The sequence below is a fragment of the Tamandua tetradactyla genome, chromosome 5 (genome assembly GCF_023851605.1).
Source record: "Tamandua tetradactyla isolate mTamTet1 chromosome 5, mTamTet1.pri, whole genome shotgun sequence".
Classification (NCBI taxonomy): Eukaryota; Metazoa; Chordata; class Mammalia; order Pilosa; family Myrmecophagidae; genus Tamandua; species Tamandua tetradactyla.
Window position 1 is genome coordinate 75342051 of NC_135331.1, and position 22821 is coordinate 75364871.

Here is a 22821-nt window from a genome sequence, read left to right on the forward strand (position 1 = left end):
CCAGGCACATGGGAGGTGAACACAGTACACCAGGTACAAGAGACGAGCAGAGGAGCTGTGACCTCCCTGGAAGAAGGCAGGGAGGGGGGCTCTCTGCATCCAGAAGCAATGCATTGAGGTGCAAAGGCAAAAAGACAAGGGAGTTGAAATCCACACAAGTAAGACCAGTGAAACAGCAGCAGCGGTGGAAGGAGCAATTAGAGCCATCAGCTCCATGCATTGAAAAAGGAGTTTAAGTAAATTCAGAAGGAGCAAGCCATTCTAAAAATTGTGCTGAGAAGAAAAGATGATGCAGAAGAGAGAACCATAGATGAGATTATGGCATAACCGAACCATAGCATACTATGCAGCCTTTCAGAAGGATATATTGATTTCCTTGTTTTCATATGAATGTCAAAGACATCTTAAAGAGAGCATTATGTTGCAGACAGTAAACTATGATCAATTTGAAAAAAAAAATGCATGTGTATTGATGTGTGTATGTATGTGTGTGCATGTTAGGTACGAATATGTGTTTGTATGCATTTATGTCTGTAATATTTTTCTATGCATATATACTTTTACATGATGTATGGAACATTTTTACAAGTTCTCACATCCCATTAATAGTGATTTCCTGTAGCAGCAATTAAGAGAGGCTCAACAGGGGTTGGGGAAATGCCAGGATAAAGGAAAATAAGGAGATGAAATGTTTTACTTTATCTCTTTATGTAACCATTTGAAAGTTGTTACCATGGTCATGTGTTGGTGTGTATGATAATATGTATATTAGTGCTGATATTAGCATGTATATTAGTAGGAATAATAATAATGATGATAACAATACATCACAAAGAAAGAGAACAGGGTCCTAACTTGAAACTTTGTTTCTGGTATAATCAATGGAAGCCAGGAGAATTTAGCAGTCCTTTAGTGACAAATAATTCACCCACCTGCGTGCTACTCAGAGAAATGTGCTGGTGAAGGGACTAGGTGGAGATTTGAGGAGACTTGGGTATGATACAATGTTTCGCTCTGGAAAGCCTTTTATTTCCAGAATCTTTGTTGCTGCCCCTGGAATGGCTGAGCTGGGCTGACCAACCTGGCTGCCACTGGAAGGCATCCAGCTTACCGCTGCGACGTCTCTAGTCTCAGAGATTCTGATCCTCCCGCTGCTGCCGGACAGGGCCTCTTCCTGGCCTGGCTCCCCAGTGAAGTCAGTCTTAAATGGATGGGAGCTGCTGCTGGCTCAGCAGATCACTGAAATGGGATGTGAACACAGCCTAACACTTCAGCTGCCCTATTATGCTTCTGACGCAGGAACGTCTCATTCAATACATCAGTGGGCCTGCGTCTCCCCTGGGAGCGTGGGAGAACATGAACTGCTCACATATCCTTTTAGGCAGGCAGGAGGGAGCTTTCTCAAAAGCTGTTCCTGAATATCTTCCTCTGGTGACGACAAGGCGGGAGGTTGGCTGGGGTGGGAGTGGAAAGCATCCTACAGCTTCTCAGAGACTGGGCTACCAGCCCCCCAAACTTTTTTTTTTTTTGCTTCCTTTTTCTGCACCATATGGATACAAGAAAAATATGAAGGATGTTCCCTGCCCTTGAGGAATTTTTAATCTGGTTGGGGGACAGCCAGACTGCTCTGGGTAGCCTGGGATCAGCTGCAACCTGAGCTGGTGAGATGCTGCTTTTGCGATCCCAGAGGGCCCCAGCTGTTCCCCCTTCTGGGGAGGGGAGGGAGGGGGGCCGGGCCCAGGACTACGGATGAGGCGGCTGCAGGGGGAGGTGCTATCTTTTGTCTTATAGTATTGGTTTCTGCCATAAGCATGGGAATTTCTCTGCAAACCATCTTTGCTTCAGGTGTACAAGTCACATCACAAATAAATGGTTCAAGAATACATTCTTTTTCTTACTGGAGAAAATACATGCGTATAAACATACAAACACATAAACACAAACAGACATACACAAAATAGAAACTCCAAATGCCAGCAGCTAGAAAACGGATCCTTTTGGTGGCCATAGAATATCCCAAACTGGAAGAGACGTTGGAAATCACCAGGTTAGCTTAGGGATACAGAAAGCCAAGGCACATATAAGACTCACGGGCAGACATTGATAAATAGGTCACATTTTCTGACTCCTAAACTAGTGTTCTTTCTCATGGTAGAATTTGGAAATGCTTGTTATTGTGCACTGAGTTCGTATCCTTCCAGTGTATTTTAAATGAGAAGAGATGTACTTCCAAGTGTTGTCTTCATTTTTACTTCTTTCTGATATGACTGCTTTACGAAAAGTTAATTCATCTCGCTGTGTTTTTGTTTTTCAGGTATGAGAACAGAGAGGAGATTGGCTGAGCCAGGGAGGGGCACCAGGAGGGCCTGGGACTGGAATGCACTAAACAGTAAGCGGGAGGCAGATACCACACAAGTGGAGGAGAGAGGCCCTGCAGCTGAAGCAGGGACAGCCAGAGTCAGTCCAGCAGATTCTACTCCAAGAGGAACTGGGCCCAAGGAATCACTCTGCCATGGGGAACGAGATGAGTCCTCAGATCCTGAAAACATCTGTTGAGACTAGGGGTTAGTGAGGAGAAATAAGGCAAATTTTCAGAACTGGGGTATGGAAATTCCTAGCAGGGTCGATGGCAAGACTGACTTGGTGCATTCTGTAGAATCTGTCAGTCTGGGATTCTCTCAGTCCCTCCAGACCCCTGGGTATGATTTAAATCAGCTGGTGAGTCCAGGGAGCCAGGCTGGTCAGTATAGAATAGGAGAAATGCCTGGAAATTGGAAATGGATAAAGAATTATCTTTCAATTAAACACAGAAGGGATCAGAAGTTTGCAAAAACAGGCCTAATGTCTACAAGACTTGGCCTGTGACGTGGTTCTCTACATTAAAATTTCTAAAAGAATCTGTTAATTAGGACAGTTGTTGATCAACATAGAGAAAACAGAAAGGTAGAGTGTAAGGGCCAATGTTGGCAATGCCTGCCCAAGTACTGTCCATGACAAAGGAAGCCTTATCCAGTAGACTTGGAGTATTTGAGTCTCATCGCTGGGCTAGGACTTTCATTGAAGTGGAGGCAGGCTTAATAAGGAGCTAGACAATATTTGAATTGTACAACTTCCTCCTCTTGCCTCTCTCTGATTCCATGTTCTCCAGGCAATGTCCTGAGTGGGATTTGACTTCTCATATGTGCAAGACACACCAGTAAGAATGTACAGATGCAAAAGGCAGTTATGTATTTTTAATAAATTAATAAATTGGCTTTCTGGTTTGTACATTGGTTGCTGTGAGCTTGGTTAATGTGAGTTTACCATTAAAAGATGAACCTGATCTTGATTGTTATCAAAATCAGCTTTTGTAAGGCTGAGAGTCAGGCTGTGGGCTGCACAAAACTCTGCATGATAAATTAACATTGCCTCTACACATTACAGGGCTGAATCAGACTACTTAGCAGGTGGCCAGATTGGCAAAGTCTAAATGGAAGCCAAAATGACTTGGGAGGAGTTGGGGAAAGTTGTAGGGAGAGGGGAAATGGGATAACGCAAGAATTTTAGTAAGAGGGTTGAGTAGGAGGTGTAAAGGTAAAGATAGCAAGTTGCTTCAAAAACTTCACTCTGAAGTAAAAAAGGTGAGACAGGGTGGTAGTTAGAGATCCAGTCCCCCCCCCCCCCCCCCCCCGCTCTCCCTGAGATCTTTGACATTATGGGCACTCAACATCACTCCCAAAGGATTGCTTTACCTCCCCCTGGGCTGGAACAAATTTGTAACCCCTACTTGAGGAGTGCTGTCTGGTGGTTTACCCAATGATGGAGGAAAAGGGCTGTGTTTTCCTGGGCTATTTTCAAGTCCTCGCATCATGCTCAGGGTCAGAATATTCTATGCAGTTCAGAGATTCAAGCTTTGCTTCCCTCCTTCAGTTTTTTTTCCCACTACTTAACAAATGTATCAACACCTACAGATCTGACAGATGACAATCTGGTTGAACCATGACAAACCTGATTGAAATTAGACATCTAGGAGGCATTTAGGAAGAGGGTTTTCTCTTTCTATTATCTAGGGTTTGTGAAGTCAGCATGAGTGGTCAGTTGTCAATTCATGCACTCTGCTAAAAGGGGTGGTTCAATGGAGGGTATGTGAGGGAATGATAGAGTAAGAACAAAAACAAAAACAACAGTTTAGCAGTCAAGATTGCATCTCAGGAGCTTAACATCCCCTCCATAGAGGAGTCCTGCAATTCTAAACCAAATGATGTAAATGTCTGTGTTTGGCTTAACATACTGTTAGTGATCAGCATTTGCAGATTGTGTTGTTTGGTGCAGCTGAGTGACAGTGAGAGGCTGGGCAGCCTGGAAAACCGTCTCCTTGTCATGGAGCTTGCTGGTAAAGGACACAGCAGAACCACATGGATAAATGTGCCCTCAAGGAAACACTCCGGTCTCTGCCGACTCATTGGGTGGGAACACAGTTCACAGGCCAATCTGTGGCTAACCCACATGGCCTACCTATGAGATATTATTATGATGATTATCTTTTCCCCCTAATACGTTAACAAGTGATGGGAGAAGGAAGCCGTTCTCCCACCCATCTCCTTTTTGACATCAGTTGGCTTACATTGGTCTGGTGTTCCGAGAATCGTAAATCTGCTAAGTAGAGTAGCTGTAACAAGATTGAGAGCTTGGGCAGGGCCCAGGAAGAGGCGAGGAGTGTGAAGACGTCTTAACTTCTACCTTTAGCATCCCAAGTCCACAGGATAAGCCACGCTTTCTATCAGAGGCAATAATTGGATTCCTAACAAAGGCAATAATTGGATTCCTAACATTCAATAAAAAGTAAGAAAACAAAATTAAGATTTTGAATCTGCTTGAACAGGGATCAATATTAAAACAACGGTTTATTTATTCACATTCATCTGTCTGTCCCTTTCCACTAAGGACATTTTGGAACCCATTAAAGATGATTTCTCCATGGCATAAACCATTCACCAGGTAAAGACAGTAAGTCTGGACAAAGTTAATAATGATAATCACTTGCTTCTATATGGTATTTGGTTTATGAGAATATAAAACTCCTGCTTTGCATCTCTTATTAACTATTATTGTCCAACAAACAAATCCATCAATTGGCTTTAGCTGTAAGTGGTTTGTTTACTAAGTGCCTCTCTTTTCTCCTCCTGATGGAAAAGACAGATGTAATTTAAAGTGAGGATTAAAAACAACTGCCCTTAAATCTATGCAACTTTCAATAATACTGGTTTTGCTTCTGGTAAAGGTTATTGTCTAATTAGCTGATTCATAAAGCATGGTGAGTATCAATAAAAAAATAGAACCCTTTGGAAATAAATGACAGATGATCTACAAACAGATAGCCAGGCAATGCAAACATTAGTGGGGGGGAATTCATTAGGTGTCTGCTAAAAGCATTTGATTTAATCATGCCTATTTTTAATCAGATTTTTTCCATGAATAAACCAAAATGACAAACGATAATTATCTGGAAGGCATGTGGCATGATAAATCAGAAACACAGGATGTATTTTCTCATTTTACAGAATCTCTGATTTTTTTTCAGCTGGTTTCTTGTTTTACAAAAGACTCGTGATTTTTCACCCATAGTTCATTTCCTGAGACGCACCATAATTAAGGTCTTAAGAATTAAATAGGCTGGCACAGTCATCAAATGACAATGAGCCATCTAGGGTGTTGGGACATCAATTTAATAACATAAAAAGTATTGGTTTTGAAAATCTTCTTCTGTTTCTATATAACTGCCATTTCCACTTGTATAAAGCGGAGGTTAATTTATGTTGGGTTTATTTCTAGCCAATCCTGCTAATGTTCCAAGGCTTTTTTGTATTCCATATCATTTGATATGTACTGTCATAAAGCTTTTATATTTTTCAAACACTTCAGCAGTTTTATGCATTGGGTTTGTTATTAAATGTCATTGTGTCACTTTATGAGATCCTATTTAAAGAAAGTTAGAAGCTAGAGAGGGAGAGATGGGAACCATTTGTAATTTGACCCCAACTAAACTCAAGGGCAATAAAGGACTCAGTGAAAGAGAATTTATAAATTGCTCAGGTACTCTTCATAAAAATGAAGCCCAAATGAAATAAAATAAAACAAACAAATGAAATAAAACAAACAAATCAAACCAAAGCCAAACAAAAATTTTACTTGGTCATTGCTTAGTAATCAGATATTGGGTTTTGTGAATCTGGAATTCTAGATGTGGCCTCATGTGCTGCTACTATACACCACAGTCCTTTAAAGGCCAATGCAAATGTCCCTTTTTCTGTTTTCCAGGCAGCATTAGGGACTTCCACCCCTGGATTACCATTGCATTTTTTTCCTACTTGTGTTTCTTCCCATGTGTTCTTATAGTCAGTTTTCTGTGTGATGGTCACCCATTTAGATTGGGATTTATGCTGAGCCAGGAAATTGCCCTCCCCATCTTTGTTTTTCCAGAGTCTGAGATCTGGCACACAGAAGGAGCTCAGTCATCATGTTTGGAGCAACAAGGAGTTTTTGTAATTTCAGGATGTGGGACATCTTGAGTTACATCATCATTGCATAGGTCTGGATCTTTTCCTTTTAACAATTGCTTAGAAGTTTGGTGAAGGATGGCTGAGTCCACATAGCAGGAAATGGAGTAGAGCTTTGGCAATAATTTAGTGGAATATAAAGAATGCGAATAAAACATTTCAGACAACTGAGGCCTTTTCCAGCTGAAACTTTCCAGGATCAGAGATACTTGTGTGAAAATGTGTTTGTTTTTTAACACAGAAGACCACGTTGTTTCTCCAGTTGTCTCAGTTACTGTTTCTTTGAAGCAGTTGCAAGTCTGTTCTAAGAGGAAGCAAGCGGAGCCCTATTGAAAGTGACTGTGTAGACAGTCCCTAGTGAGATATAAAATCTGAGAAGTATTGAAATACTCTTGCTCCAGAATATTTTCTGAAATCATCCTGTTGTGATAATATGCTCCTCTTAGAGGATGGACGTGAGAAGGTAGCGATTCAAGCCTTGGTTTGTATATTACAGTGGTCTTCTCAGAAACTCTGCCCTGCTTTCTGAATATGGTTCCTGTCACAGGCGAGAGATTTCCCGTTCTGATAGCACCCAGCCAAACTTAGAGCCACCCTGATGGTCTGGCCCTTATCTTTAAACATCAAAGGAAGATGACAGGCTTCTTGATTCTTGAAAAATCAGGAAAACTCAACAGCGCTGGGCCCTTGTTCACACTTGGCAGCAATCGCTTGTTGTTTTGGATGGGAAGTGCCCACTCCATCTGCCCTTAGCCCATCTCCTGCTGTCTCACCCTCACTGTGTCTCACTCTTTACATTATGCGCCAGGCACCTGAAGGCATTTGGGTTTGCAGTCTGTGCATTTTATCTCTGACTCATAAATCTGTTCTTTGGGACAGACATGCTTTCCGTATGATGGTGGTTGCCATTCTTGAAATAATATTTATACCCTCAAGTGGTCATCTTGAAAGTCAGATAATTGGCTACTGAGCTCATAGTTGAACTTAACAGGAAGAATATATGCTTTCATCACTTTTCTTTTCTTTAAATAGTGGTTACGATAAAAAGAAGCCTACAGTTAACAAGTGCATGTGAAGACTATGCAGTTTCCTCACTCCATTGCGTGAAGTCAAAACTGAAGACAGAAATAAACACAACAGGTTGTGGGAAGATGCGACCTAATACAGCAGCCTGAGAAGTCTGGCCGATGGTGGGGCAGCCTGGTTCTTCTTTTATTGGCTTTAATTTGGGTAGCCTGGATCTTCTTTTATTGGCTTTAATTCACCCAGCCCTATTCCTAAGCAGAGGGCACCTTGAATTGATTCCTAGCAACTCTTCTTTCACACACTTCCCCAGCAAAGAATGAAGATAAAGAGAAGGATTACTGAGGATACATGTGTTGGCTTCCTTTTTATTTTTAAATCCCCATCTCAAGCCTAAAGGGTACATTTTCTGTGTGTTCTGGCATACAACGTACGTTGATCCCTTTTAGAAATGGCTTATTATGAGAAAAAAATTATAGGTCAATTTTCTACCCTTTATTTAAGTTAGGATAATTACTTTTGGTATTTAAAGATAATACAGAAAATAGTTTTAAATGGATATATGGGTTAAAGAGATGCTTTAGCAGGGAAAATGGACAAAATGATTTTGCATTCTGAAAATCACATTCTGACCTCATTTTAATATGTGCCATCAGTAAATTAAATTTGAGATGCATTTCATTTGTGGCTGGTTTCCTTGCAAAGGACAGAAGAGCTTGGAAAGGGATTTGCAGTGTTTTGTTTGTTTCTTTGCAGTTGCACTGGAGGGGGTGACACAAGGAGGAGAAAGTTCGTGTGGCCAGATCAGTGCCTTATTCAAATATGTAGCATTTATGAAATAGAAGGAAAGTAATTTTAGACTGACCATTGGAAGACAGATCACCATGTTGCTAGGAAAATCTGCTTCTAAGGAACCTTGTGACTAAGCCAAAGAAAAGGTTACTGGACTTCAGGCATCTCCGGGATGAGGAAGTGGCCTCTGTGGTTACTAGTGTGGACACAATTTTGGCAGGTTGAGATGGTGAATACTGTCTGGTTTCCAGAAAGTCTGGACACAAGAGGACGTATGTATTGGGAGAAAAGAAGATGCAGACAGTCTTTCTATTTTTCTGGTTGTTACCATTCAGGGAAAGTTGGGTGTCTGCTGAGGAGTCCTGCATGATGGTGGTGTGTGTCATATTTGTGGGCAATGATGGGCGGTGTCAGGAATGGGGATCCCTGGGTTAGGGGAAGTGCTGCAGACACATAGCTGTGTCTCAGCATTGCCCTTTGGTAGGCCATGGCATTGCTGCAAAACCATTATGCCGTAAAATCTTGAGAACACTCAGCTGTATTCCCAATATACTTTTCAATTTTGCTTTCACAATTTAAAAAATCAAAGATTACTTTCTTCTTGTTCGAAAAGCAATTGAAAAAATTATTTTGACCCACTGGATAGCTGTTAGAAAGGAGGGGTAAAGAAAAAGAAGAGAATTAACAACTCTTATGTCATTTAAAAGAGTTAACCACTCCCAAAACTGTGGGGTTGATACATACATGACTACCCAATATCACTTTGAAACGTTCTCAATTTACCAATCCATTGTGGACATATTTCCTATCAATAAATGCTAGTCCAGTTTAAATATGAATTCACTCCCAGTTAGAGTGAAAACTCCCACTCTCCACAGCGGAGGGTTGTGGGGAACCTATCCAGGGTTTCCCCGTGCCCCTGTGGAGGAGAGGGCTTTATGAATCGAGGACCCTAGGCAGAAAGAACTGTTTGGTTAGTCTTCTTCTGGTCCTCTCTATTACAAAAAGAATAACACAGAAGGCAAATGTGTTAATTTTTGGTTAATAATTGCTTCTATTGGCTAATGATTGGTATGAAATCTTACTGAGATTTCTTTCTTTCAACTTGGAATGGGCTGTCAAATGTAGGAAAGACCTTCCCAACTGTGAAACTGAGGGATTCAGGTCCAAAAGGAATGCTATAGTTCCTTTTTTTTCTTTAGAATTCAGAGAAGGTGACCCACAGCTCTACACCAGTGCAAATGGAGTCCTGGTTTGGTAGGAAGCTTGATTAGATGCCCACTGGCCTACGGAGGTTGATTCTGTGGTTTGTAGATGGCAACCTCAGCTTTATCTCTCTGACCTGAAAACCCTGAGCAAAAAGCAAAGGAAAAAAAAAATGCCTGGCCTGAAATTATGATGTCTTTAATGCCAAAGAGGAGGATATTTGGAAACAATCCATTTCTTTCTCCCCATCTCAGTAGCCATTGCCTTTATTTGGGCCCTCATTCCTTCTTGCCCACATTACTTTATCAGCCTCCTATTTCCGAGTCATCCATCCTTTGGCTAACTTCCTAGTTAACGTAAAGCACAGATTGTGCCTCTCTCTTAATAGTTTTACGTTGAGTAATTTTTTATACTACTTGCAGAAGAAGAGCCATTCTCTTTCTGTGACATCCAAGGGCTTCAAAAGTCTGTTCTTTACTTGCCTTTCCCAAATTAATTCATTTCTTCGACAAGTTTTGGAATACCTATTTTGTGTACTCAACACAGAATGGAGGGCACAACTTGGTTTTATTTCTTATTGCCCCTCTGTAGTCTTTGTGCTTGAACCTAACAGAATCACCCCCTGGGGTTTCTGCTCTTCTATGCCATGGTGTCTTCCATTCCCTCTGGCTGGGATTGGTTTTCTTTAAGCCTCTTGGTTGGAATCCCTTGAGTTCAGCTGAAATACCCCTTCCTCCATGAAACTGGCCAAGATCCCTCCAGCCAGGAGAATCCACTCCCTCTTCTGACCTCCCCAGACACCAATGTTTCCCTTTTTGAGTGACAGGGGAGACTTTACCTTGTATTACAGTAATTTTAGAATATGCATTATACCTCTGATCAACCAGTAAGCTCTTGGAGGGCTGAAAAGCACCTCTAATTTAGCTTTCTTTCCTCCCTTCCTAATAGGACAATAAAGCACAATGATTAAGAGTCTGGGGTTATATGGCTTTTATAGTCTGGCCTGAATCTTGGCTCAACCTCCTAAGAGCCACATGACCCTAGACAAGTTGCTCACCTTCTCAGTTTCCTCACCTGTAAAATGGGGATGACAGGAGGGCTTATCTCAGAGGGTTGTTGTGAAAATTAAGTAGGTCATCTACGTACTGTGCCACTGTGCCTGGCCAAACATCAAAGCTCGGTAGGCTTTGTCATGTATAGCTAGAACACATTGTATCAACTCATTCTTTGAATACCATAGGGCTGCATTATATATTTGTTAAATAACTAAATTAGCAACTGGTCTCTAAAGTAGCTTAGGAATCATTTTTAAGTAGTGGTTGTATGTCAAAATAGATCTTTCTGTATTCAACTTCATGAACTGCATATTTCAAGGTAAAGTATTGGTCAGAAAGTTGAATTACCTGAAAAATCTTGTTTCTTGAGTCTTGTTTGTTTAGATAAGCAGTGCAACTATATTCTTTCTCACATGTTCCTTCTGTTCTATTCATATCTTAATAGTAAAACCAATGCTAAGTACTGACTATAAGGCAAATATAAGCAGCCAACATCTACATAGAATTTTTGTAAAGATAATGTGATGGTGGAGCTCTTGCCTGCATTTTACACTGGAAACTCAGCCTCGGGAAGGACAAGGCTTTCCTGAAGTCCTAGAGAAATAACAGCTTGGGCAGAAATAGACACGGGTCTCTGGATGCAACCTAGTTCTATAATGAAGCTGAGCAAAATCAGCTTATTCCCATTTGTTCTCTTTTGAAAGACAAGAAGGTCTTGTTAAAAATATTCAACTGTTTTCACCAGTGGTGGGAAAATCTAGTTCTGTGGCTTGTGAATATGACAGAAGGTCATGGTGTCAAACATGATGGTTACAATGAGAATTTGTGCCATCAAGTTAATAAAGACGGAAGTGTTACCACAACATGAATTGGGGACTCTCAATGTCAAAATTGGAACAGAGGATGTGATCCAATCCCCCATCTCAAAAATGAGGAGACCACAGTGTATAGAAGTTGAGGGCCTAGCACCACAGATGGCAGCAGATGGCAGTGCAGTGTGGTGGACATGGGCACAAGCCAGGAAGCCCCGTCGTGTGTCAGCTGTGGGTGCCCGGGTTGGTGACTTAACCTATCTGTGCCTGAGTTTGCTTATATCGGAGGAGGGGAGAGGAGTACCTCACAGGGGTGCCATGGGGACAAAATGGTCTACTGTGTGTAAAACCTTTAGAACTGCAGCCAACATACAGAATTTAATCAATAAATATTCATTGTTATTGTTAGGGGCAGAAGAGGAAAAAGCCTATCATGCACAAATTAAAAAAAAATAGCATATGTGGAATAAGTTGCTTCTTAAAACACATATTTTTTAAATGAGCTGACACTCCCTCTGAAGAGAGGAGATGGTTTATCACCGCTGCACAGAGAATTGCTGTTTGCGGGAGAACATGGACGTGAAGGGAGGCCCAGGGGTTAAAGGGAGGGAAGTGGAAGGGCAGCACCGGCTCAAGTGCACACCTTAAGTGTGTGGAATGGAGAGCTGTGCACCTGCTGTGGTTTCAGAGCTGGAGGAGATGTCCTCCCACGAAAACCTTTGCAGTGACATGGTCCCTGAAATCTCACCATTGGACAACCTCTTCTTTGGGTCAAACATGGCTATTTCTCCACAGTGGTCATTCAACATGAAGACTTCCAGTGATGGAGTCGGGGATGAGGTCAGGTTCTTGCATATGAACACTGAGCATGGATTAGTCTATCCAAGACTCCCCAAGGTTAAAGAAAGCCTTTGTCACTGTGGGAGGTATTGGGTGCTGAAAGAATATAAAAAAGACAAGGGCCAAAGTCAGTCTTTATTTACACCCCAATTTTGCCTTTTGTTTTCTTGGACTCCCAGAGCTGAGAAGGGCAGTCCTGTACCCTGTACTTGACATTTCTTAATGCGGACAGAGGCTGCTTCAGAAGTGCTCCCTCTGACCCAAGCCTTGACTGCCAACAGGCAGTTGAGAACATCATGGTGGCTCCTGGACTCTGAAACACCAGAGTCCTGGGAGTAGAACAGACCTCTTAGTGGTTTGTGGGGATGCATTGTTTCACTTTTATTGCTTCCATGCTATCAGCATGGTATTGTGGAATAAATTCTTATAGCTGTTTCATGATATACAAAATGGTGTTTTAACTATAACAAGGGATTAGAAACTGGGCATCTTCTTTATTTATTTGTTCTCACAGTAAATTTAAAAACTGCTAAGTCAGTGCATATTCTAAATTAAGACTAGAAAGAAAAGGCTCTTAAGAGGAAATTCTGTATGTCGGGCATGATCAAGAATTGGAATTGTATGGAAAGATTTAGAAACATCTGGTAACGTGTTATTAATAAGCTGGCAGAAATAAATACAAAAAATAAGCTAGCAGAAATGCATCAGCAATTTCAATTGAAAAACATTAATTTGCATACAATACACAATAAGAAAGAATGCGTAATATACATTTTTCATCATATGTAGTAATTGTGCAATCTGAACATTTTAAAACATATTGAGCACCCAGGAAACTTATACATTTTAGGAGACTAGATTTAACTCACAAATGAAGAGAAACATTTATTTTTTGAATATTATGTTTATTATGTCTTGCAAGTATTAACTGTGGTATATTGGGAAGCTGATAAGAGAAACAAATCAGCTCTAAGTCCTTTTGAAGTGAAATAGTTGTTCTCTTCCACTAATAAAAAGAAAGTGGAGGCATAGTTAATAATAGTTAATAAGTTGCTCAGACCTCTTTTCAAACTTGCACACTGGGGCACAGAAATCTGAGTTGAAAAATTTTAAAATTAGGTGCTTTCTAAGGAGTACACCTATCATTTCCTTTGCATTCTAAAGGAATGCTGAGCTGTAGGAATAGAAATGCATGGAAATGCTGTGATGAGGTTGAGTGGCTCTGGAGTAGACTGGTGTGCTTATTCCACAATACTTTAGCTGTGTCCAGAGGTGCGTGGAGTGGATTTCATGGTCTTGGCAGAGCCAATTCTTCCCTAATTGGTGTTTAATGCCGGTAACTTGAAATAGGCCAAGGTGGAAGTATTTACACCAAGGAAAATGGCAAATGTTACAAATTAGGGATCCTGCCACTCTGAGAGCTGGTTGTTAAACATTTACAGATATATCGTGTGTGACCATGAGCAAGTTGCTAAGCCTCTTAGTTCCTCAATTTCCTAATCTCTAAAATAGGGAAAAATAATATTTAATCCCATATGATTTTGATGAGGTTTGAATGAGAAAATGTATATAGTTTCTTAGAACAGTGCATAGTCCATGACACCCAATGAATGTTAGAGTTAGTGTAATATTTGAGGTCAGCACTCAATGTTCTCTGATGGGTGAGTCAATCTGGCAAGTACTTTTGGGGTATACTAGTGAGGATGTGTAACAACAGTGGCATTTACATGAATATTTAATATGCACCAGGCACCATGCGAAGCACATTCAATACATTGTATCATTTAATCCTCATCCCAACACAGTGAGAGAGGTACTCATTTTTATTCCCATTTTACAAATGATAAAACTGAAGCTTAGCAAATAACTTACCCAAAGATGTAGACAATAAATGGTAAATCTGGGATTTGAGCTCAGGCAGTTTGTCTCTGGATCCTGTGTTCTTAAGCCTACACTCTTGAGCTTCCGATAAAGCCTCATAGGATGTTAGAATAGGACAGGACCTCGGATCAACCTGATTCAATGCCTTGTTTCTACAGATGGAGAAAATGAGACCCAGAGAGAGAAAATGCTTTGCCCAAGGTCACACAGGAGCTCTGGTGTTTCCTGATTCCAGGTCAGCCCTCTTTCAGTTTAACAAGGAGACAGTGAGATGGTGCCTCCCCTCCAAGTCAAATGGAAAGGTAATGCACAATGGGAGGAAATCTTGAAAAACAAGGAAGGCATATGTGTAAAAGAAAACATCTGCTGTTTTTAGATCTGGCTCATGTAAGTGTTGATTTCCCCTTTCTGGGCCAGACCATGAGTCTTTTAAAGGCAACAGGATAGAATTATTATTACAGCAAGAGTCAGAAACTGGTCAATGGCCTTCATATCAACATTTAGTTCCTGCTAAGTACAATTCTCAAACCTTACTTAGACAGGACCTACATTGCTTTTAGCCTATGCCTGAAGGTGGAAGATTTCCAAGTGTCCAAGCTTCCCCTGTCAGCCAGCACCCTCCTCTTCCAGGCAGGAGCTCTCATTTCTGCTGGGGCTGATGGGTGTGCTGTTTGTGCATGGCGTCTGTGTGTATGTTGGTGCGTGTGCATCTACAGCTGAGACTCTGAAAGAAATGCCCAGCCTACCTGTTTCACATTTGGAAGGCTGCCCTGGTCTCAGGGTGGAGAACACAGAGGTTATGACTAGATGATAAAATTTTGCTCATGGCTTAATTTGGTCAATGGCCCTGGATAAGATAATCTTATGAGATATTAAACAAAGGTACAATCATGTTCTTGAATGCATTAAAGCAACAGAGTGATGCAGGAATTCTCCCTAAACCAAGGCATGCTCATTCCTCATAGTGCACAGCATGCAGTCACATTATCCAAATAAAATGTAGTACATGTTTGGCATAGCTTCCTCAGGAAAATTATACATTATGAGTATTTTCTATTTCTACAGCTAGGAAAACCATTATTATCAAGTGATTGAGAATGCCCCATGAGACCTTGTAGAAAAGTTTTCTACAAGGAGTATTTAGGCAGCAGGACCTGGTACAGGATTTTAAATGTAGAGAAAATTGTGTTTTGGGCAGGACATCTCAGAGGCAGAGAGAGGGGGGAACAGAGTGAATTGAAGAGTCCCTGGGTCTGGTAGAGCAGCTAAGCTCATTGTCTTAGTGTCTAGAAGCAGAGCCTGAGATGTGGAGTCTTGCATGCATCATTATTCAGGCGGTGCCCTCAGGAGGAGGGGAGTGAGGGAAGCAGGAAGGCCGGGGAAGAAAGCTGAGGGAATGTGGTCTCTGCTGCAGTCGGCTTCATGGCCCTCTGGGGAGCTCTGGGTTGCAAATGCACCATAGAGATGGTGGTGCTCAGAGGCCAGCTTTTTGTGCCCCGTGGCAGTCAGTCATTTGTACAGCTTACAGATGCAGCTCTAGTTTGGCAGAGGGCAGCTCCCCTGGGACCGGGACAGCTGTGTGCCTTTGGCAGTCAACAGCCACAGCAGCTGGGGCCTGCATTTGTTGATCTGGTGAAAGGAATATGGGCAGGCACCAAAAGTATCCACCACACGCGTGCTGTACTAACCCAGGTGTGTGGCATGGAGAATCTGTGTGCAATCACAATTATGCCGGGAAATGGGGACCCATCAAGAATTCTCAGTAATGGAACAGAGAGGTTTCAGAGTGGACTGCAGCAGTTGGAATGAGCTGGTCCCTGGTAGGCAATGAATTACCTGGATGCTAGCCAGATAATGGCCTGAGCTACTTATGAAGACTCCAGACTCAGGGGTGGCTCTTACCTCCTCTTCTTGAAATGCTGGCTGGAAATTCTTAGCATTTTTAGTGGGGTGGCTGATAAAGTGATCATTATTGCTCCTGGATTTGGGGATTTTTCTAATGTCTTGGGGAAGGGGAAATTGAGGATGGAATGAGAAATGTGAAGGTTCCATTTTTCCACAGGGCGTGGTGGTGATGGAGATGGAGCTGTCCCAATGAGGTGGAGGTAGGGGAGAGAAGACAGAATGCAGCAGCAGGAGAGAGACGTGGTACCCTGGGTTGACCAGCTTCATCTTTGTCTCCTAAAGAGGGGCCCAAGTCCCAATTCAGGCTGGGTTTAGATCTGCCATTTAATAACTGCATGGCCTGGGGCAAGTTGGTTGATCTTTCAGTGCCTCGCTTTCTCAGACAATAAATGATAATACTTAACTGCTGGTTATAGCTAGGACTCTATGAGATAGTATGTCTAAAGGTCTTTGCAAAGACCTTTATTAGTTGGTGCCAATAACATGTATTATTGTCATATGAGATGTTGCATTAGTATTAGATGTTAATGGAGTTTATTGCCAGTGGAAAATTGAATGTCTTTCTCTCTTTACCTCCTTTTCTAGAAAGCATATACTTTGAATGTGTTCAGGTTGTAGTTTCATATCTAAACTTAAGGGAAAATTTATAAAAGGAATGAGAGAATTTGGATATTGCAAAAAAGCAGATACTCAATGTACATTTTTTTGTGTGTGTGTCTCTAAGTAGCATTCAGTGTGGTGATTTTCTTTTACTTTGCACACTTGGGATTTGCAAAGCCAATTTGGGAGCATTTACAGCCCAGGAGAGTGAAACAGAGTTGAAGTAAAATCTTGTCTGTTACCATGTAAGGGCTGGGAAAATGTGACTTTGAATTAGCCAGGTTAAAACGAGCTGATATTTTAATAAAATAACAATAAGACTGTCCGGACAGACAAGGAGTGGGAATTGTTTTGAATTATATACTATTTGGAAAAAAAAGCCATGGCTGGAATAACAAGGTTTACTCTACATTGCATATTGTATGAATTCTGCTTTCTCTCAGAAATACTCTTTGTGTCTTGAGTCTTTTATGATTGCTATGCCGTTCTGGCAGCCACTCAGTCTTTTGTGTCATTCTGTTGTCAGGCATAATGAAATAATTGGGATGACAATTATTTGCTTGTTTGGTTTCAAAAGTTTTTTGTGTTCAATTCCTTCTATTGTCTGCCTCGTGGTACCATGGTGTGATGTATCATGCCTGCCCAGATTCCAAGAACAAAAACCCGTGCATTTTTTTTTAAAGGCAGAAGTGCCCTCTTAAACACAGTTTAATGGAGATATATTAAAAGTACCATATGAGCATTTACAGCAATTGTAGACATCTATAATGCAAATACTCGGACCATAACAAGATGGCAGGGGAAGTCACATGGAGTTTAGCAATCTAATTTTATAAACCCCAAATCAAGATGGATAGACTAACAATGAGAGAGATGATATTTGAGATTCAGACTTAATAGAAAATTCAGGAAATATGGCAGCTTGAATGTAGCCGTACAGGTTGTACTTAGCCTGCATTAGTGGTTCCAATGGTATGTCCTTTGGTCAAGAAGACAGGGTAACTTCAGCCTGCTCATACTCTATGCTGCTGCCCAGAGATTTTAGGGAACTAACCAAACGATCAGTAATACAGACTTGGGTTAGCACTGGGATGGTTATCTCCATCACTGCAGTTTATCATCTTGGCAGCTGGAAACTAACCAGGACAGCCTTCCTGCACCACATATGATATGCTTTGAAAGTGCTCCAGGGCTGCTTTGAGGGGGCTAGCCAGCTGCAACCCAGCAGAGACAGTGTCGCCACATTACTGGGAGGTGTGTTTCGAAGTCAGCCAGACTTATATCTCCAAATACAAACATTACCACTTAACTACTCTCCTTATATGTAGAACAGGTGAAAAGTAATAGTTCCTGCCTCAACCAGAGTTATTGTGTGAATCAAAGAGATAATGCAGGCGAGGATACTTAGCTTAGGACTTGGTGCATAGTATGTGCTCCATAAATAGTAGCTTTGTACTATTTTTTGTTTCTTCTAGCCCCTGCCACATTTCCCTACATGTGCCTCATCTACCAGCAATTTGTGTGCGCATTTGGGGTCTGGCATTCTGCGCTCCAGATTGCAGGGAATGGGAGTGCCCGCCCCCTCCTCCAGCTCTGACAGGGTTGACCTCCCAGCTCGACTCTGAGGGCTTCCAGGCACAGATGGAAAAGAGCCATTGGCTGCTAGAACCATTCAGCAGAAGATGGGAAAAGAGTCTGCCTTGCACTTTGTATTTGGAACAATTGTGGAAATCTTCATTTTAGGAACACCCACACATATGTAAACATAAGCATATACCACACACATCCAAGTGTTAAGCTCAGATATTGTCTATAGGAGAACAAAATGTCTTGGTGAAAGTGAATAATTCAGCTAATCAGTCAGATGTTTCAGCTATATGATGCTGGATGATCTGAAACAACGAGCTGTTTGGTGACTCGTAAATAAAGCAAGGAGATAACAGAAGCTCCCGTTTTTATCAGCAGAGTTTTGGCATTGCCTAGACATAATCTAAATGATGTGGTAACATATGGTAAAAATCTCTCACATTCCAAAGCATTCAAGCCACTAGCTAACATTTTCTCCTAAAAAAAGATATTTGCTCATAGATACTTTGATGAATCTAAACTTCTCTCAAAGCACATCCTTTCAAAGAAAAATGGCAGCAAAACAAACTGCTGCCTTCAAAGCAGGGTTATTGGAAGATGTCTGGCAAACATTTTTAACCTCATGTTTGTGCATAATCTGGTCAAAATAGAAAAGATTCTCTTTTATGGAAACAGTGCAAAAAGGGGCTAAAAGACAAAGATTTAGTGTTTGTAGGAAAGCTCGTCAGGTTTGTCTAGGAAGCTTTAAGAATTCCATCCTTGGCACCCAGCTCTTATCCTCATTAAGTGATTCTTTTGGTTCTCTGACTGGTTTGGTTTGAAGGAACCAGTTTAACGATATGCTTTGAAGCACATGTACGTAAATGTGACTGTAAAACAGAAATCAAGCTGGACAAGTACCATAGTGGATTAGCAGGAAGCTAAAATCAACACCACAGCAGCATTTGATAGGTGGAAAGTGGTTAGCTTATTTTTACGTTTGCTGTTATTATTATTATTCAGAGCAAGTAGGTAAGAAATGTATTAAGCACATGTGGAGAAAGGAGCATGCAGGTGCTCTCCCAAGTAAAGAAAGGTGGGGGGGTGGGGGCGAGCGGCAGTAGGCAGCATGGGGCCATTTGCTTTTATAGATGCGTTTTTAAGTATTCCCCTCTCCTTTGCCTGTTTGGGGCTCTTTCTTCTACCATGCCCTCTCCCTAGGGTGGTGACTGGTGGTAGAGAGTGCATTTGGGCGGGTCCATTGGTTTTACCCTTCTCCGTTGATGACTCACTCAGGTCGGAGGGTTTGACTTTAGATGGCTGGGCTGATACTGGGTGCTTCCCATAAGTGGGTGGCCCCCAGGCAGGTGTTTTGCTGGCCACAGGGCCTGCTGACCTCCTCCATGGCTTTCCTCTCCCCTCTCTCCCTGTTTTCTAGCGTGCCTCAAACTCCCCCTCAGAGAGTTCTCACCCCTTAATCTTAATGGATGCTGAATGTTGAAGCGCCATCTTCTGTAGCTGCTTCTAGCTTGTCAGGGCATGGAGGCCCTGCCTGGTGGGGTGCAGAACTCTCTGACTCTCTCATTTAAGTTGAGAGGGGAGGAGTCCAAAGGGGCAGTTGGAATGGCTGAAAATTCTTGCATCAGCATTGGTTTGATATGAAAGGCTTCTAGTCTGGAACAGATAAATTTAGTGAGAAGCTTAAAAACACAAGGGCCGATTAACAGCAGGAAGATAGAAGTGAGTGGGCTTAGGAGAAGCACTAGTTAAGTGAAACTGGAGAAGAGGGAAGGAAATGACTGTTTTTTTAGGTTTCAGAGTGAATTCTCATTGGGAGGTTTGTTCTTGTTTAAGTGGAGAATAAGAGGGTGCATGTGCTAAGTTAAGGGGTGCAGGAAGGAGGCTTGGAAGGGCTTGATTGACTGGACTGCAGCTTTGGTTGCTATGTCAGTCCAGTTATTCCCTCAAGAGATGTTAGTATTATTTTTCTGATGGCCAGGACAATGAGTTACTGCTATTTTTTTGTTGTGTTGTAAGAGCATGGCATTTAAGAAATTGAGTGTCTCTTGGTATGGTTTAATTGGGAGAAAGCTTTGCTCTTTCCACACTGCTGCATGAGCATGAGGGACCAGGAAGGCACAGCTTTTTCCTCTTTCTTAGTTTTAGAACTCAGGTGCGGGTAATTAGTTTTGATTTCTGAGCTAAAGTTCCTGGGTGCAGGGCTTTGGTTTACTAAATTGGGAGACTTCATTGCCTAAGAGAATAGAAAGAATTCCCCAGGTGGGGAAGTTTAATAGTTTTAGACTATAGACAATATTATATTTATTTTAGCCTCAACTAGATCAGCATTCCTTACATGTTGCTTTATGGAGTAATGCTGACTTTTAGAGCTGGGGAACTTTGAGTCTTGGGTGTTACACAGATGCTTAAAGTTCTAGGGAATTGCAGGTTATACAAAGAGCAAAGCCTTTCAGAATTTAGAAATAACAGTTAAGGTTAGCTTATTTTTAAAAAAGAGTTTTCAGACCTTTAGTACATGAGTTTCAATTTCTAGATCGAATTTTTTGAAGTGCTTTTTTCCAACTAATGGAATGATGGAAATTAACGAGCAAGAAGAGGTCGATTGTGCTGGATTTTTAATTCTGGGGTAGAGCTTTCAAGAGTTATGGAGTCTTGAGGACTGGGCGGGATGGTAGAGAACCACAAATGCAAATGCTTCAGAGCCCAGGTGGTGATTTGGGTGGGTGGAGCCAGGCAGTACACCTGCAGAGACATCCATGTGGAGATTCCAGGCACTGCTGGGGAAGGGGGAGCCTCCTGTTCCTGATGATCGGCTCTGGGTGCTGCCATGCGATGTTAGCATAAACTTCATGAAAATCTATAAGGCTAGGTTTTTATGTGTTGTCTCCAAAATGTGTACATTTTGGCTCATTTGGTGATCAATCTTCTGATCTTCAGTCTGCTACTTTTGCTTTCAACTAAGCTCACACCTTCTAGAGACAGAAACCAGGCCCCAAGAGACTGAGGACATTGCTCAAAGGCCACCTAAGTCAGTGGGCAGAACTGGGACTCAAACCCAGACCCTCCTCCTTGTCCTAGTGTTTCTTCTCCTGCATTACCCTTCCATGCATTCTGCCCATAATAGGTTTTAACCAGGGCTTGTTAGAGGAATTCCATGGATCCCTGAAGGTTTTAATAATCTAATTAAATTCTAGGACCCCCCTATTTCCCTAATGTAATGGTTAACACAACAAATCTCTTTGTAATCAGTCTTTCCATTTGAATGCTGTTTAAATTTCCCATTGCTCCAGTTCATTCGGCTGGAGTTGCTTTTCTTCATCCCTATATTTAAGATTTCCTCTTTTCTTCATTGAACAATGCTTCCAAATTCTCTCTGCTTCCCATATATCATTTGTCTAAGTTGCTGTATTTGAATTTTACTCCTTACAACTCAGCCTCTCAAGGCCTGAAGGTAACTTTTCTTAGTTAGAGCTCTATAACATATGCTAAGCATTCATTTAGGAGAAGAAAATATAAATTCATAAACCTGGACCTTATACTAAGTGGGACCAATCAAGAGAACCCATGTTACACAAAAGATGCCACTAGTATTCTCACAGAAATTGAGGCTCATGTCCACCTGTTGCTAAGCTTCAAAATCTTGAATTCAATACCTTTAAGAGAAGCAGGTGTGCATATTCTAGCTGTGGCTGTTGTGGCTTCAAATAATATTTGGAAAGGTTCAATTCCAAAGACATAGGACCTAAGGGTGAAACACAGCAAGAGATCTATTTACTTCCAATTCCTTTTAGCCACACCATACTGTAGCACCATACCAGGGACTGTGCAACCCATACCTTTAGGCTTAACGGGACACTGCTGTGATTCTCCTCCTGGTTGCACTTCAGTGGTTTCCAAAGCACTTTCTCATGTTACTTTGCTCATTCTTACAATGAGGAAACTGGGGCTCAGAGGGGATAAGTAACCTGACCAATGCTTCATAGCTAGATAAAGGAAGACTAGAATAGAATTAGATCGAATCCAATGCTCCTCCTACCTAGCACTTTCTTCCTATATGATGCTCTAAGTAGCCCCATGTCATAACGGTGGTCCCTATTAGATGGCCCTTGTCATAATGATGACCTATGAGAGGATGCATGTCATAATGATGACCTATCAGATGACCTGCTGCAATAATTTTGTACGTACTCCTCCCCAACATCACCCAAGTTGGTTGCTACCATTAAAACAGTGGCTATGGAAACAATGGATAATATTAATAGAAGGTTCTCACTTCAGTACCATATATACTAATATTGGAACTATACAAAGAAGATTAGCGTGGCCCCTGTGCACAGATAATATGCAATTCCATGAAGCATTCCATATTTTTGTTTCTGTTTGGGGTGATGAAAAAGGTTCAGTAATGGATGGTGGTGACAATAGCATAATATTGAATATTGTATTCAGTGATGCCACTGAATTGTATACTTGAAAATAGTTAAAATGGAAATGGAGAGTTGTATATATATTACCAGAATAAAAAGTTAAAAAAAAATTAATAGAACTTTCTGGCATTGTATTATTTGTGTATGAGAGCTGTTA

General features: G+C 41.5%; 1 long non-coding RNA gene and 1 other non-coding gene across 3 annotated transcripts; one reads left to right on the plus strand and one right to left on the minus strand.

Moving 5' to 3' along the window:
- Nucleotides 1–20835: 20835 nt before the first annotated feature.
- LOC143684266 (uncharacterized) lies at nt 20836–22337 on the minus strand. 2 transcript variants are annotated; one of them, XR_013175943.1, is made up of 3 exons: nt 22074–22337; nt 21891–21979; nt 20836–21059 (listed from the first exon to the last, which is right to left on the minus strand). It is a non-coding gene; the product is annotated as an uncharacterized LOC143684266 (long non-coding RNA). The 2 variants fall into 2 exon arrangements; XR_013175942.1 differs by having other exon boundaries at nt 20836–21979.
- Nucleotides 22338–22501: 164 nt separating this feature from the next.
- LOC143685401 (U6 spliceosomal RNA) lies at nt 22502–22609 on the plus strand. The gene has a single exon (XR_013176636.1). It is a non-coding gene; the product is annotated as a U6 spliceosomal RNA (small nuclear RNA).
- Nucleotides 22610–22821: the final 212 nt, after the last annotated feature.